The 18,249-nt window shown below is 37.5% G+C and overlaps 1 protein-coding gene across 5 annotated transcripts in view; it reads right to left on the reverse strand.

Annotated features, from left to right (window-relative positions):
• gpc6a (glypican 6a) overlaps positions 1-18,249 on the reverse strand; it is a 93,727-nt gene that overhangs the window by 42,238 nt on the left and 33,240 nt on the right. The gene's annotated exons all lie outside the window — the stretch shown is intronic.

Consider the following 18,249-nt stretch of genomic DNA (forward strand, 5'->3'; position numbering starts at 1 on the left):
TTAATATTATACAACAGTATTGTTAAGCTCAACAAACCATGTTGAGATATTTTTAAAAATCTGATGTCACTTTTTTTTTTTTTTTAAATCACTTTGTTGACCTTTTGTTGTTAAGCACTAGTGATAACCAACTAAAGAAAATGTGTTTTTTTTCTCTTCAGAAGAAACTACGGTCCAATGATCACAACATAATTACATAAAGATGGGCTTTGCAGCAATTACATTTGATACAGAATATATTATACTGAACCGTCCTATTCATTATGAGTGTGACATATCAATTTTCAAGAACAACAACAGCACAAGGGATGCATGATTTTTTCCATAATTACTGGAAATAATTATCGTGACTCATAAAAGGTGACCGTTTTGTTCTCGAGTTCTTATTTTTATGTGATTAAATGCAATAACTCAAACACAAAATTCCAATTTGCAATGTTATTTACTTAAAAAAAATATATACACATTTTATACAATTTGATACAGCCAATCGCAGACCCAGTCACACAGTATCTATAGATAGTGAACTGAACGGTGGATCCTACTCATATTTTAATCGTCTGATCAAAAAGAGGAGCAACATGGTCATGTTGTATTTGTTGTGACTTCTAATGATAACTTCCTACTGCACAGCTAGGGGTGTAAATTGCCTGTCACAATTCGATTTGATACTGATCAATCCCGATACTAATCTATAAATTGATTATTGCAATTTTTGTTTAACTCAAATTTAGAAAATACTAATCAGTGAACTTGCACATGTGCACTGTAAGATTTGTATGAAAACGTTTTTATTTATCTGAAACTTCAGGTTTACAACTGCCACTGTATTTAACAACCAGGTTGCTGTCTGTTTTATGTTTGAACGGCACTGAAATAAAATATTAGGGCTTAATAGAATGGAATGGACTGCTATTTATATAGTGCTTTTTTTAGCTATAGTGCCTAAAGCACTTTACAAAGCCTCACATTTACCCATTCACACGCCAGTTATATTAATGTTCCATTAATAAAACATTCTTGCATGAGTAAAGTGTGAACCCTAACTCTAAGTAAGACGTTTTGTTGAATATTCGCGTAAATTAAAAAAAAAAAAAAAGTTTAAACATCGCTTCGGCCATATATCGAATCGATTCCAGAATTGCACGCTGTAATATGGCGATATATTGCAGAATCTATTTTTTTTAACACCTCTTTATATGCACCGCGCATCAAAACATGATGGACAAACCACAGTAGATCTATAATATTGTCATCTACATTATTTTCAAGAAATATAATATATAATTAACAAGGATTCATACACCAAAGGTATGAAGCGGATTTTCAATCACTAATGTTTATTTTACCTAATCTAGATTTTTTTTTTTTTTTAAAAAAGGCTTATTTTGCAGGATTACATTTTTTTTTGATTTGGGGACATCATCAATAACATTTTCAAAACATGACTTCAAGCATGGCTGTTTCTTCAGCTAAAGAGACAGATACACAAATAAAACCGATGCGGCAAAAAAAAAATTGTGGTATTATAAAAAAAAAAAGTGATGAATAAAATTGAATATTCAGCCATATTTCCAATTTCATACAGAGGAAAATAAGCACACCTGCTAAAATGATTGCATATGGGCACTGCCAATGCACATCTGGATTTAATGAATGAAGGCTGTTGAATTCTTGACTTTGAAGGGTATCCAAAAGCAGAGCACAACGTATTGATGTGACATAGATGAAATAGTTCTCGGCGACGCGTTAGGTTATTTGATGAGTGACGGCTCATCAATCTTCAATGAATTCATTTTGCACAATAAATGAGAGTGAATACATAGATGAGTTTGTCACTTGACTCTGATGACAGTGCATTTTCAGTAGATTGCATTGTGTGCAGTGCTATGCTGGCGGTGGATTGCATTCCCCTCACATACCTGCTGCATATAGCAATAGAACTGACAACATCAATATGAAGTTCTCATAATTAAAAGGGCCTTTTATAGGATCTCGGGGAATCGCGGGGCCACTTTCACACAGCCCATCAATCACGGACTGGCAGCTCATTTAAGCGTCTTTAATATTGCAGTTGCTACACCCACGGCCTTTTTACAAACACCAATTGTTTTCTGACAGCAAATAGAATCGCTACTAAATTCTGTGGGAAAAGGGTCTCACTTTACTCCACTTTTATGCAGAAAACTGACAGATAGAATTGAGCAAAAGCCTCTTCTGAGTTCCCCAATGAAAAAAACTTAATGCTCCCTGATAGCAGCAGTGAAGGGGGGGGCACATATTTGCCTTGGATAATGGGCTTTTAGACATTAATGGTCTCGCAGCAAGCCAGCCAAACACGGGCATATTACAATTCAGCATCTGTTATATTAGACGTCGTTCAGTGTCGTCCAAACCAACCATCTGGCCTTGTAAATAAAGGATGAGTGGATATTGGTGCCAATTTCTAAGTTTGTTGCAAGATCAGTTCTGTCTGGAAAATTGTGCTGCCACCAACATCTCTAAAACACCTTAAAACATATTACACCAATGGCATCCATGCAGCTCTGAGGATTAAAGGAGGAGGATAGAGTTTGTCTATAATATATTAATTTGTTAATTTAATATTTTGTCTAATAATATCACTGGTCCATGACTTGAAACAAGTGGTTCCACATAGCATTTTGAGAGACAAAATTAGCATTTTTCACCTCATCAGAACACAATTGATAGCAAAACTTTGAGAAGCACAGATTTGTAACTTTTTTCTGGTAAATGAAGAGCTGAGATGGTCCAAAAATGCCTCACTCAGCGCTTGTAGTCAACAGATCGAGGCAAATGGTGCTACTTGCGCCACAGCAGTTAGCTAACAGCTAGCTCTGGCTGGCTACTAGTGCGGCTAAATGTGTTACGGTTTCGCTCGTCAGTCTGTAATCATCGCCTCCATGGCGCCAAATAAGCTACACTTATTACATGTGTCATTCTCACAAAAGCATTTCGAGGAGAAATCAACAGAAGACAGAGAAGCCATGCTAATTTTTAAGCTAACCTAAGAGTGACATGCAATCGTGAAAGGCCAGAATCAAGTGATTTGGTGATCCAGTACACTTTTCACATAAATCTGGCTGGAAATGAGTTAAAGATGAGCATATCCAACTTATACAACAGAAAAATAGGCAATTTAAAAAAAGTGTCTGGATAAATAATGTATACAAAATAATGCTATACACATACCTAAAGAGGACCAGAAATGAATTGAATTAATAGTTGGGCCAAAACGCCTCTCATTGAATGAAAGAGATTCGTTAGGACTATCAACTGTACAGGAAATGAACTTGTGTAATATTATTGTGTATTGTTGGAAATTTATTTGTGATTTTAATGACTCTCATTTTAGTTTCTCAGTTAGTTTTACATCCGCCCAAGGGACTGCCAATGAAAATAAGCTTAACTTAGCTAACTTGGGCACATTTACATTGTAAAATGTTGATTAATGTACATTGTAAGGGGCAATGCAAATAAATAAATTCAAAGAAAATAATTCAATGCTATGTTACAGTGTACGGCAGCCGCGAGGAGTGGCCAAAATGATCATTTATAAAGTCATTGGAAAAGAAAAAAAAATATGAAGTCAAATTTCTATTTTAACCAGACAAAATTGCAGAGTTTAAGTTAGCATGTTTCCCCCAATAAAGTCGATCTTTCACAGAAGATGAAACACGACTGATGTAGGCAGTTTTCCTTCAGAACACTGTCTGCCACTTCTCTGAGCTTCTATCATCACATCTCAAAGCGCAAGAATAATTGTCCTTGAGGAAATTAATTACCTTTTTGCACTGCCACTCTCTGTGGAAAGTGGGTCTAAGTTAATGAATGATGAAAAACTGTCATATCTTTCACTGACACTCATTTTTCTGCTTGGAGTTTTGAGCCACTGAGTCTTGTTTATGCACTTGAGAATTTTGATTTATGAACTAATTTCATTCAAAGGCACGACTTGCAAAACATGGAGTCGCCTTCAACCCCAATAGGAAAAAAAAGGTTATTTCGTGATGGCAAGTGCATTATTACTTTAAACCACCTTGAAACCTTTTGCTTGAACAAAATATCTTGGGAATTAAATATTTTTTTGCTTTACGAGTTTTAAACCTAATTTTGCTGAAGAGACTTCCATTTAATCTGCATAAACAGTCTCATTGAAGTGGAACATTCACTATGTAATTTAAGACCGTCTGTAGCCGGATACAGACTTGAATTTTGGCTAATTTCATGTTTTTTTGGATACCAATTAATGTGTAGTGCACAGAGAACCAGCCCTCGAAAGGTCATGGGACTACATGATTTGATTTACATCACTTGCGCCACGACTTTGACCTGCTTCTAGCTGGTCTAAAGTCTAGTCTACTTCCTGTCACCAAATTGTCAGGTGAGCGAAATAGAAATTAGTCCGCCAGAACGCCCAGTGAGGCGCAACACAGTCTGCCAAATTCCAAAATACAATAAAGTAGACTTGCTCGGGAGCGAAAATGAAGGCGCACCAATTTTTACGCCGAGCGCACGTGCAGCTTTTCTACAAAATATGGCCCAAGGTCTACATTGCGGCCACATACAGGCGATATAGTGATTTTGTGAGTAACTACATCAGTCCTAAATCCCTTTAATCTGTTACCAATTATCATTGTAAAAATGTAGTGCTAATCTGTTACTTTTGATAAGTACTTAAAGTTATTGTAAATAGTAGTAGTAAAGTCATTCCTATTATTGTATTAAAATTAATTTAAATGGTCTAAACCAAGTCACACAAGCCAGAAGAATGGCATTTGGAATTGTCCGCCTAACTCCAGCTGCACAATTTGGCAAGAAAACACGATTCCAGACACTGTCCTCCTTTCCCCGGAATGTACCAAAGGACCGCAATGCACCACACACAATGGGTTGATCCTCTTCTTTGTTGTGAATAGGGTCCATCAGCCTAAGGCTTACACATTGAGGGATGAAATCCTCCAATTTCAGTGGCTGTTGTGTTTTCTATCTACAGGGCAATGGAATGTGAGAAAGCCAGCGGAATGGGTTTGTTGTGGTCAAAAATAGCAACCGCTACCGGACAAAAATTGTACAGGAGCAGACGTGCTCTGTCAAGGGACTGTCTGTTGATTAAAAGAATAATGCAACAACTGCACAGCTTCACTGGTGAATGGGCATATAGGGGCCTGAAAGAATCGATTACTACCATTTTTTTTTTTTAGGTGTATCCACAGCGTAGAAAAGGAAGTCTTTGAACCTTGAATAATAATCAAATGAATGGTGTAGCTAGGCAGCCTGATTTGAATTATTTGGGTTAGCAAGAAGTTATGGACAATTCTATGCTCTCAACTGTTTTGGTAGCCCTATTGTGGTTATAAAAAACATGACAAAAGTTCGGTGATTTGTAGACAAGTTACCTTTAAAGGTAAGTGATGGGAAAATGAAGATTCACGAAGCACTTGCAATATATTTTTTACTCCTCAAGAGGGTGCCCTTGGTTTAAAGATCAAGGCTAATGCTCTGGAAACTGATCACATTTCCACTGCAGCTTTAAACCAAGAGTGGCATCTAAAAGTGCTTCATGAAGCTTCATTTTCCCATCACTAGAAACAGAGAAGCTTGTGTTTGTTTTTTTTTCCACCGTTGTGCGCCACGACAGATCAAGAGGCTAGCACAAGGCTAGTACGAAGCGCAGTCTAATTGTGTGAATGGTTGTAGTTTTTTTGTTGTTATTTTGCTAGAGCACATAAAAGAGGGCATTTTGTGTGTAATGGAATGCAGCCGACTCGCAGCCAATCGAAGCAGCTCCCCTCAATCACATTAAAATCAAGGGTGGTTGAGGCGCAGACAGGCAAACATTTTTGCAACCTTGGACGAACTCTGATGGGGGAAAAAAACGTCATCAGAAGCCTTCGCTGGTGAGTGAGATACGAATTAGACGTGATTTTAGCGTTTAGTCTAAAATCTGGTCTACTTTTGGTCATTGTATCAAAAAACGGCTGAATGCCTATTAAGGCAAAGCGCTGTGTACCAAAATGCACAAACACGCTCAACTAGACATACCAAAAATGAAAACTTTCACAAAAATGCAGATTTCTACGAAAATAGGGCCCTAAGCATCAAGTACATTTCTCTTGACATAAATATATTCTATGATGGTTTATCTTAAAAGTCTAGGATACATTTCAAGACATATCTTGATCAACCTTTTGGAAGACCGACCAGCCAGCATTTTCATTCACATTGAAGCTGCAGCACATGAAAGAACCCAAAAGGCCAAATCATGTTTAAGTGGCATTTACATGACATTTCTTTGGCCTGTTTAACATTTGGTGAATTCAATATCCCTTGCAAATAGACTCATATTGTTTATTCATTTTCATTCCTGACACATCCAACACAATATTCATGAGTTCTCAACAGAATGTTCTGGAAAAATAAAAAATGTTAGATGCTCTCAGTATAGCTACATCACAGAAAGAAAAAAAAAAAAACGGGATATTTTTTCTGGGGCTTTGGAGACAGACAGAAAACCACACTCACACAAAAAAAGCTACTTAGAATAAACCGGGCTCTGTAAGTTACACTTGATGAACATGTAACAATAAATAGTAATATAAAAGTTCCATTTAGGAAGGCTGCTGGTTGCATTATAACACGATTTCCTGACATCGATTTGTCTCCTTGCGAGCATTTCCTCCATTTTCTTTCCCCATTGTGTAGCCAGAAAAATACAGAACATGTTTTTTTGTTCTTAGATAATGAGTTTCTGCCAGCAGCCCAAACTACAAGGCGACACATAATAGCAGCCGTCTAGAATCTCAGTAAAGAACATAGTTTCATCATCTCTGTACATGTTTAAGAGGCGTGTATGCACATCTTGGATGGCCAACAAACCTTAACATCCAGAGGACAAGACAAACAGGTTTCAACAATACGAGCTGCCTCAGTGGCACTTTCTCCCTCAACTAGGCAGAAAGCCACTTCTTGGCTCAGGTGAATGCTGTAAACCATTCACAGCAGGTAGCAGCCATGTTTTTTAGATAATGAGACTTGGCAAGTTTAAGAAGCCACAAGCTAAAAGTAGCACACTTTGCAACATGCCATCGCTGCAGGTAGACATTGACAAGAGTAGTCAGTTTTGATAGAAGGTCAAACTTTATTTCCGATATAGAGAGATGTGCTATTACTTTTATTTTTGTGTTGCATTCCAGCACAATAATCGGGAGTAAAAATTACTGGGTAAAGAAAGATTAATAAGGTTCTTAACCGTATATCAGAATACACACCCTAACCTGGTTTTATCATCTCTATTTTGGGGTGGTATGATTATTGTTAAAGGACAAAGAATTGTATTTCCTCAAACGTAATAATAGTGTTGAATCGTGCTTTTGAATGCAGGGCATGTTAATGGCAAGCATGGGAATGTCACAATGGTGAAAATGGAATGAGACTAAATTAAAGTTTCTTCTATGGCTCTAAAGTGCTCGGTTTGATTGCAATTTAGAACTGGAGGAAAATTACTCTCATCACCGTTTTTGGGTAACAATGCAGCCAGATTTATTATAATTGTGAGTAAAAAAAAAAAAACTCATCAAACCACAATTATCTATTAAACAGAAAGTGATTTTTCAAAACGAAATGAAATAATTTTGTATGCTGATTTATTTATCCTAATGTTATCTTTAGGATTAGGGGACTATGCATCTAAATTTTCAAATTGCATGTTGAGCGGCGCATGGGTCGAATCTGCAATGTGAGTGAGAATACAATCAATGCTTTTACAGTCTTTACTGGTGCTCGGGTTACTCTTTCCGAAAGTAACGTGTAGAGTGAGGGCTCAGGACAGCTCCGCCCCTGGTCGTCATGGTGAAATTGTTTTCTTGTTGCTGGTCCTCACATTAGATCATAGGTGAAAAGGTATCACAATTCATCAAGCTAGACATCGGAGGCTTGTGGTGATGGTGATTTTAAAGCACTTTTATTGCATATGCAAAAAATTCTCTCACTTGTATCTCAAAGTCTCACCAATAAAACCACATTTACGTTTTTGTTGCAAGTCTCTTCTTACGATCTTAAGTCTCTTTAGGATATGGCAACCAGAATAAAAAATTTTTTTTTAACCCATTCACTGCCATTGATGTCGAAAATTCAATATTAATACTATTTCTATTAGTTTCACATTTTTTTCTACTTTTGTTAACAGGAGTATGAAAACCTAGAATTGTTTTATTGTTCATTTAGAACAGATATAAAATTTGCGATTAATCGTGAGTTAACTATTGAAGTCATGCGATTAACTACAATAAAAAAAATATATATACATTTTTTATAATCTTTTCTTTTTTTTAATTAGGGTCATCAGACGATTACATTTTTTTATTGTAATTAATCACATGATTTCACTAGTTAACTCACGATTAATCACAAATTTTATATCTGTTCTAAACGTACAATAATTTTTTTTTTAGGTTTTCATACTCTTGTTAAATGTGAAACTAAGAAAAAGTTCAAATAAATTTTTGACATCTATAGCCGTCAATGGCGGTAAATGAGTTAAGTACCACCAGGACACGACAATTCCTCAGAAAATCAAATATACACTTAATTTTCAAAAAGCTCAACTAATTTCATCACGAGTCAATCTGGTTGTATTATCACTTTAGCTAATGCTAAATATACATTGGTCGCCAGTACAACAGCTCTAAATAATCAATGCACTCACCATTATCCAACCTATTTTCCTTGGCCCCGGCAGCTATTGGAAGCTGGCATGTCCCACATTGTTTGGTTTGGTTCTGACTGGCAACCGCAACATTAGGCTAGTAGGACTACATTTGATTCTTAGTCACGGAAGCAGGAATTAGTTTTAGCTCGTAGCTAGCTAGTATAACGAAAACACACCTGCTAGCGATTTAACAGTTAAACCGTTTGTTTTTTGTTCTCAACCGTCACCCTAATTTAGGAACAAGAGGAAGTCCAGGATAGACTGAAGTCTGAACGCTGTGTGTGTGTGTGTTGGAGTGCTACTGAATAATTCAGTCACTGTGAGGTTGCAAGGTGGTTCTTAATCAAAATTCAATTTTATGATCCCTTTTTTTTGTGATGTGAAAGTCCTGCTTAGACATCTGAAAAACAACCACTTTTAATACCATTGCGCTGCTTTAATATACGGTGCTCCAAGGAATTTGTAAAAGCCCATCTGTTGAAATTGAAGAGGGTTGGTCTGCCACTACAATATCTCAATTGTTTTGCATGAATGCAGCTGTGAGCCGTGTCAGCATTCAAAGCTGAGTGCTCGCCACTCTGCTCTGCCGCGAATTGGCTTTGTCGTCTAATGATACTGCATTAATTGTTGAACAATACAGACATATCTTCATTCCAGACTTAACTGTGCACTAAACAAGCAAACAGTTGTGGTTTTCTGTTGGATTAATGATCTTGTCATAAGCCACCTTTTGCTGGGGGGGCATCTCCGCGTCTGACACCGAGTACGCAAGTGACAGACACTGGGGAAGTCAATTAGCCGGGCTCAAAGAATCAAAGTCATTTCCTCCATGGATTGTATTAAAACTTGTTGAATAGAAAGGAGCAAATTGGCAGCACATGCGGTTTCTTTACTGTGACCCTGAATAGCGGTATTGTCTCGATGTGGTTGCTGGAGTGGGCTGTCTTGTGCGTTAGGATCCCTGCAGTCATTTCTATGACTAATATTTCTTGCAGAGTGATTCTTGTGTTAGAGTGATGATCTCAAAAGAGAATCAAAGAATGTGCTGTGTTCCTCTCTGTCCTGGCCATTTCTAACGAGACTAAAGTATTTTTCCGTCAAAAAAGAGATTGAAGTTCATGCCACGTGTGGATTAAAGAGATAAGCAATGGTCCTATGGTTGCAGATTTTTACCACATTTATACTTTCATTAACTCCTTTGAGGAAATTGCATTGTTAAATTTGTTTTTCAAAGTTGTCAAAATTATGCATTGAGTACTTCACTTTACAAACCCATGCTTGGTTGGTGGCGATCTGGAAGTAAATACTCGACAAAAAGATACAAGCTACGGCATTTCCTAAACATCTAACCGGATATTATTTAAAGATACAGAAGGGAGGCATCTATGAAGGTGTACCTTGGTGTTGTTCCAGATTAGAATTATTTGATCTCGGTGGAAGTCTGCTGTCTTCATTTAGAGAGGGATTTATATCAATACTTCAAACAGGATTAAAATGATCATTATCTAGCACTGCCAATTTTAATACGACTATCATTGGATCATTATTTTATTAGCTTTTGCACGTAGCCTAGATTTTATCTTTTGTGCCAATACTGAATATATGTTAGCATACACTGTCTGCTTTCCCATGTTAAAGTATGAATATTTGTTTTTAGTTTTCTCTCACAGCTCATCATTTTATCTATCGCAATTCCATTGTGGAAAATTCTTGAAACCTAAATTGGGCTTCTCCGAAAAATACAGTTGAGCCTCAAATAAGCATTGTATTTGCATCTATAAAATTGTAGAGGTATAAACTTCAAAATGCCCCATCAAATAATACCATTCATTTATAAAATTGTTCGAAGTACACCTGAGCAGAAGAATTCATACTCCCTGCGCACGCTGACAATAAGAGCGCCACTGCCACCTACTGTAGTAGATGTGCAATTACACTTTGTTCTATTACTGTAAATAATAATAATAATAACTAGAAAAATTCCCGCGGAAATTTTGAATGGAACTGCTGACTCTTGTAAATGAGCTGAACAGTTTAAAATTTAAATGACTGGAATCGGTCAAGAAATGTGGAATCGGTCAAGAAATGTGGAAGTTAACCATAATCAACATCAACTAAAAGTATCTCACTGTCCCTGAAGATGTATTTAAAAAAATGTAAATGAGCTGAACAGTTTAAAATTTAAACGACTGGAATCGGTCAAGAAATGTGGAAGTTAACCATAATCAACATCAACTAAAAGTATCTTACTGTCCCTTTAAGACACGCACACACACGCACACACATTTGACTTGGAGACGTCACGCACCCACATTCCATTGATTTTGTATGAGAGACGCACACCTGCAACAAAAGCCTCTCACGACTTAACGGTTCAAGATAGATTCAAGAAATGGCTCGTTAGAACGGACGGCAAGGGTTTGGGGAACACGAGCATGTTCTCATTTTTTTTTAATCGGATGAAAAATGACCAAATGAGAGCAGGTTGAAAACTTATGATTTATCAGAAATGAAGAGCGAAAGGCGCCTGAACTTAACATTGAAAAGATAGGCGAGTTTGTCCGACTTGTCCTCGCTTAAAGTGAAAATAGAGGTACAAAATGACACCTTAGCCAAATCAAAGTTAGTTTGTCTGAAAGAAGAGACTTGTCACTACAAAATGTGAGAATTTGATGTAAAAACAACCAACCACGTGTGCCCCATGCACATATATAGATATACTCAAAATATATAAAATATAACATTAAAATTAAAAAAAAATAAGAAAATAACAGAATTCAGTGCATTTATGATGCAAAGCTGATCTATTAAGGGATTACATCACCACCTTCTAGAACATATAGGGACAACCTTTCATCCATTTCCAAAGACAGAAAGAACAGCCAAAGTAAACTTGATGTCCCCTGCATATATTTTGAAAAGAACCCCATTTTGCCGAGCCCTTGGATTTTTTTGTCCTCATCTGGGCAACAGTGGCTTGCAGAACGAGCGTTCCTCTTATAACCTCCCCTTGAAGCTCACCAGTGGGACCGAGTTAGTGCGTTCTGGCCATGTAGCCATCCATCCTGAAGTGGAGAAGTGACATCGGGTTACGGCCCGTGCAAGTTGATGGAAGCTGCCACCAACTTTCCGCTAAAGCACTGCTGGACAGGCCCACATTCCTCCTTTCCTCAGAGAATTTCTGTCTTCCTGACATTCACTTAGTATAACACATGGACACCAAAACACAGGTTATTTATTCATGAACATTTCCAGGAACAGTGTTTGCGCGTGGTTTTATATTTCATTCCAAATGGACATGGGACTGTCACAGAGGTTTCGTCTTCATTACTGCGATGACAGGTTTAGATCAATGCTTGCCCGGGTCTCCGTGTCCTGCCCCTCCTTGTCTAATTTAATGTCCTCTCCAGTGTAATGACATTCTTGTGCCATTAGATGGCTGGTGTGTCCTACCTTGTCCTTCTTTTAAAGGTCGTCTTTTGAGTGGTTGTTGGGTCAGGTTGCATACGTATGTTTGGGAACGACTTCAATCATCTGTCGTGCCAACAAGGCGCAAGATGGCCTGAATACAGAAATGCTGATTGAATATAAACCCGGTAGGCCTCGGAGGTCTGTTGACCAATTAGTGGTGCCCATTGTTCAAAGCAAACATGGTGAAGCTGCATTTAGCTGTTATGCTGCACGCAAATGGAATAATCCGCCAATCGGAGTGAAATCAGCCATAAGTGTAAAAGCTTTTAAATCAAGGTTTAAAACGTTGCTTTTCTTCATTGATTTATTATTCATTTTTATGTTCTACTTGCAAACATGATCTGTACAGATTTTGAACACAATCAGGCCCAAGACGCTTTGAAATGATGTGGTCAAAGGTTTGGCACATTTTCATGGTCTCCTTCACTCACCATCCCTAATCCAAAATGAGCATTTTTGGCCTTACATGTATGTGAATCTATGGTCTTTATTTATAACAGTACAGACGCTCCCCTACTTACGAACATTCGAGTTACGAACAACTGTACATACGAACATGTCTGCGCGCATGCGCGCATGTCAAAAAAATGTTCGGAAAGAGATGCTGTAAGTTAGATTTTGTATCGCGCACCTTTTTCCGAGTACTGTAGTGCTTCTTTCCGCCGCTAATACCGACGCTTGGCGCTGTGAGAGCTCACCCAGCATTGGAGGCTCAGCAACGTGTCGATGAGGAGGAAGAAGAAGAAACGCCTGTCGCTCATAGATAAAGCCATCGCACTCTTGGAGCAGCAAGACCCAAATATTGAACGTTGCACAAAGGTTGCAAATCAATTGAATGATGCCATACAGTGCTACCGCATCATTTATGATGAGAAAAGAAGAAAACTGTGCAATCGTCGTTAGATCGCTTCTTTCGGCCAGTTTCTAGTAAATCCTCCAAGGAAGATACTCATCAACCCTCATCTTCATCTCCGCGACCCTCAACTTCTTCCTACATTGAAGTTACGGAGGAGGAAGTAACTTTTGAAGCCCATTCCAGCGACGACGAAGAACTTCTCATGATATAAAATCCTCCTCTTCCTCCTCCTCCATCAAATCCTTAAGCATCGAGTACATCTTCCAAAAGTAAGTTAAACTTCATTTTATTCATCTTATTACGTACATGTACATACTGTGTGTGTCTCTCGCTCTCTCTCTCTAACATACGTAGTACAGTACTGTACGTATTCTCTTTAAACATAAATTATAATACAAAATATAGCACTGAAGCAACTTACGAACAAATTCACCACGATCGCTCGGAACGTAACTCGTTCGTAAGTTGGGGAGCGTCTGTACTACACATTTGATGGCTCATAAGTAGCTGCAATTACAGATCAGTACTCGGCTTAATTCACAATGACAATAATGTGGCTTCACATATTACCTCCGAGCAATCTATTCATCATATCATTAATTAGAAGAGTAGGCAATGAGAAGTTGAACTTGTTTTACTTTTATGATGACATTTCAAGGTCTTAAACTCTCACAGGGATTCCTTCAAAGAAAGAGGACCAGATTATAGCCTGGAACCTCCGGGATCACAATTTTCAAGCCTAATTCCTGAAGGATGCGCTCATTTCATGTGGGACTACATGCACTTTTCTGTCGTAGTTGATCTTTAAGTCAAAATGTCAGATCTATGTTTCCTTCCATTCTAGGGACATTGTCATGACAAATGTTTCATGGTGACTCCCTTTATTTTGAAAGGAAGACATTCATCTTTTCAAGGCTTGGTTGTTCTTAATCAATAAATTGTGACATATAATTGATGCAAATACTTAAAATACATGAACTATAATTTAGTTTGAAAAAAAAATCCCCAAACAGCGCATATCATCAAGCAAACTACAGCACATTGCCTCAATGAGAGAAAATCTTCACTTATGTATGAAGTGTAACATTTTTTTTAATTAATTTATTCATTGTATAAATTATTGATACTTTCAGCCAATTACTCTATGCTTAAGGGATTATCTTAATTGCAAATCATTCCATGAACTTAAACAAAAAGTAGATAATATTTAATTAGAAATGTACAGCAATTCAAATCTAAAAACATTCTAATAGACTAATAAAATTAATATTCAGAATGACCTATCCAAATGTAAACAGATCATTTGTTTTATCTATGATGACAAAATGGGTAATTATAATTTAAGATCATATATTCTCATCTGAAGTAGGAAAGTAGCATAATGAGGACCTTCGAGACTGATGTAGCCATTTGATGTCAGCTAGGAGTTGTTGGCATTTGACTTGGTAAGTACTTTACTGAACATCAAGTATGAATAATAAATGTAAAGAGCAAAGAGATTGTGAGATGCTAATTTCGGGGAAATTAAGAATCCGTTTTACCAATGATTTTAGACATGCACACAAAAACTGCAGAGGGCTTTACAATCTCTTGCTTTCATATCGGAATTAGCGTGAGTAGGTAACTCTTCTTAACCACGGTCTATGTTAAACACAACTGGCTTTGCTTTTTCACAGCTGCCTGGTGAAATTACAGCCTTGCTGAATGAGTTGAAAATAAATTTCAGCACAGTTTGAACCTGCAGAATTGAATTTGCTTAAAAGAAGGGGGGGGGGGGGGGACCTTGGGACATCATCACTGTTTTTCTTTGAAGTTGATCTCTAAAATGGCCATAAGCGGAAAATGTGTTTGCGTCGTTGGGCTAAATGGAAAATATCCATCTGGCTTTATGAGATGTGATGATAGCAATTGCTAAGATGATCGTTCATGAGAATGAAATGTATTATTGGACAGAGTAAACAAGAGTAAAATGGAGTGTGAATCTGGACTTAATTAACATACGCAAACAAGTTGCTTAATGCCACATAAGGATTAGCTTCTTTGAGGAAGATTCACCGGAAAAGGGTGTTAGCATACGGCTACTATAGCATATTGCATTTAAGGGTCAAATTTTAAGAAAATCATCATTGTTCATAGTATACACCTGTAAAGCACAATGATACATGTCAATTAATAATGGCCATCTTGCTAATTATGTGACTACCTGGTTACCTCGCCTCTCCTGTTTCAGCACACTTTGGACAAACTGAGTTGGACGTGGGACAATTTGGGGGCATGGAAAAGGCAATTCTGACAGGCTGGATGGCAGATTTTTAAACTTTCAAAAAATGTCCATAACAGTCTTGGTGCAGATGAAAAACATACTGTAATCGGCCGAAATAAATCAGGGTCAATGCAACAAATCGTGACACTCCTTTCTTTTCTTTGGTCCTTTCTCGGGTTTCCTGACGGCCTCACGACTCTGGCTGGAAGTGTTCGGTTTAGGGAAACGGTATGGGATTTTTTTTTATTTTTTATAGGTTTTAGGTGAACTAATGAATGCACGCACGCACGCACACATATTCACCCACATACAAAAAATAAATAAAAATACAAAAAAAATATATATATATATAAAAAAAAAAAATAATAATGACATGTCAAATCGGTAAAATTACCGAATGAACAATACTGAGCTCTCTAGAAAAAAAAAAAAATCGTGACACTCCTTAATAGGACTTAACAAAACTTGAGAGATGGTCCACATTCCCAAAAGAAAACATTATGTATTTTCTCGGCATCTCAAGGTAGTTTTAAGAATTGTTAAGTTTTGTCACAGTTTTTACAACAATCTAGGATCTATGGTTAGCCAGGGACATGCTGTGACCAACAGGACAGCTGACATGCACCGAACCCTTATTTGTTCTTATTTCGGGCCAGGAATGGACCGGCTATTCGGGATTCTCCCGAAATTCCAATGGCCACTATGCCCCAAAGTGTAGCCATTTTGTTGCTGAAAGTGAGCATTTCATTTTTAAGCTGTGTGAGCGCACCGTGCAGTGTGTAGGTGAAAAAATGGTCTATTTTAGTGCTGTTGAATTAGTTGTCGACAAAAGAACTAAAGTTATCAAACATTAAATGAGCTCCCTTGCACGATACCCAGGTTTGGGAGAATGAAATGAGGCCCCGGCAGGTGAGCTTCATTCAAGTCTGCCAAGGCCAAAAACATACTTTAAAGCTGCCCGCTGACAACGTTTCATCTGTAGGAAAGCCTTGGCAGAACGTGAAAAACATGTCAGACTTTGATCAGAATGTGAGAAATGTGAGGGACTCCATTAGTAGGTGACAGGAAGGGAAATATTGTCTAAAACTGACATACATGGTAGACTATAATTTCAGTGTGCCTTTGAGCCAATGGGACTCTTCTTCTCCAGGGATACCAATGATTGACCCAAGGTTTTTATACCCTCAGAAAACTTAGTTTGGAGATAAAAATGGCAAAAATCCCACGCCACACCATGTCTCTGTTAATTGGGGCTGCGGAAAGCGGTAAAATCATGGTGTTAATGCAGCATAACGGACACCTTCCACTCTGTCTCATTGGGTAATGGCTTTATGGGATCCCACCAGGATATATTTACATTGCTCCAAAGTCTCTGGCAGTGATTCGGTGTATATGAGATGTGAATAAAGATTTAATGTGAGCCAATTTTGTGCTCAGTTGAGTCACTTTACTTTGGGACGTTTTAGGTCAATTACAGGAAACAAGTACAGTTAACATGATAAGTTTATCTTTATTTATCATCATCCATTTCGTATTGGCCGTTTTCCATTTGATCCTGTTTAGGGTACCAGATAATGCCGTTCAAGATTCTTGTATCATTTAGTTTGATGAAGAATAAGCTATATTTTAGTAGTGCAAAAGTACATTTTAACTTGAAGAATTGTAAAGCGCTTGGTAAATGAAAAATATGATCCAACGTGATAACGGGTCTCTTGTTTTCGCACAAATTCTTCACAAGCATAAACGAGGCCGTGGGTTTGGGGAGACCGCAGATTAGCAAGCGCTGGGTGTTGTGGTTGAGTCTGATTTCGTTTAAATCGGGTGTGAATAAGGGATTGTTGACGTGAATGAGGGCCGCAGCAGCACTCAACACTGAGCAAAGAAGCTCCAAGGGAGCACGATCAAAGAAGTCAGTCAACCAAAGCTACAGCTCAGCCCAGCCTTTAGTCAACCAGTCACACTTTAATCGAGCCAAAAAGACAGAACAGGACTGGCCGCACGGAACCTGGTCAGAATGTGCCGGGATCGAAGCAAACTAATACAGCTTGGTGTAACGATCCACTCAAACGTTCGGCAAAAACTTTTAAGTTGTTGTTATAAATATTAAAAATTTAAATCTTGTCAACATTTAAAACAATAATTCCGGTTGCATAATTGTGACATTTGCTATTGAAAAGAACATTTTAAAATATTCATTTGCTTGAGCCTATATATCACTTTCAATTTATTTTTTCAATTCTCCAGTAAATCATGCGTGAAATGTTATTTCCACAGCCCCGTGCCATTTGCGAAACATTAAAGAAGCTCTGAAATCAAAGTGTTTTATAAAAAAACGACAGCTTTGTCCAACGGCAAACCTTTCAGTGCAGTATTTTGGTACTCACTTGAGCCACTTTTTTTTTTTTTTTGCAATGTTTTTATCCAAGGCAAATTCATCTTCAACAGATGTGATGCTGCCACTTACATATCCATTATCCTTTTTCCTCCGTCTTTCTGTCTCCCTTTGTCTAAGATCGCCATGCAGAAGACTAACTTGTGCTGTATATCAAAGTATTCCAGTTCAATGCCTTAAGACAATCACCGATATTGAATATTAGAATGCTTCGACAACAAATACGAATCCATTTTTTATTTTATTTTATTTTTACTGTATTAGCCGCACAAACACCAACATGGGGAAAAAATAATGCTTTAATATGGTCTCTATGGTAACACTTATGAACGATACCATACAAGGGATATTTTCAGTAGAACAGCTTAACTGGACCTTTTTATCGTTGTAGTCTATTATCGTATTTTGTTATTCAGAGTATCACAATGCAAAAAAACGGTTTTCAATGTCTTGTACAAATCATATTCCGCAGAATGGCTTTTATCACACGGGTTATAAGTACAAAACAAAAGTTGATATTTACTGCACTTTCTTAA

The sequence above is a fragment of the Vanacampus margaritifer genome, chromosome 4 (assembly GCF_051991255.1).
Source record: "Vanacampus margaritifer isolate UIUO_Vmar chromosome 4, RoL_Vmar_1.0, whole genome shotgun sequence".
Lineage (NCBI taxonomy): Eukaryota > Metazoa > Chordata > Actinopteri > Syngnathiformes > Syngnathidae > Vanacampus > Vanacampus margaritifer.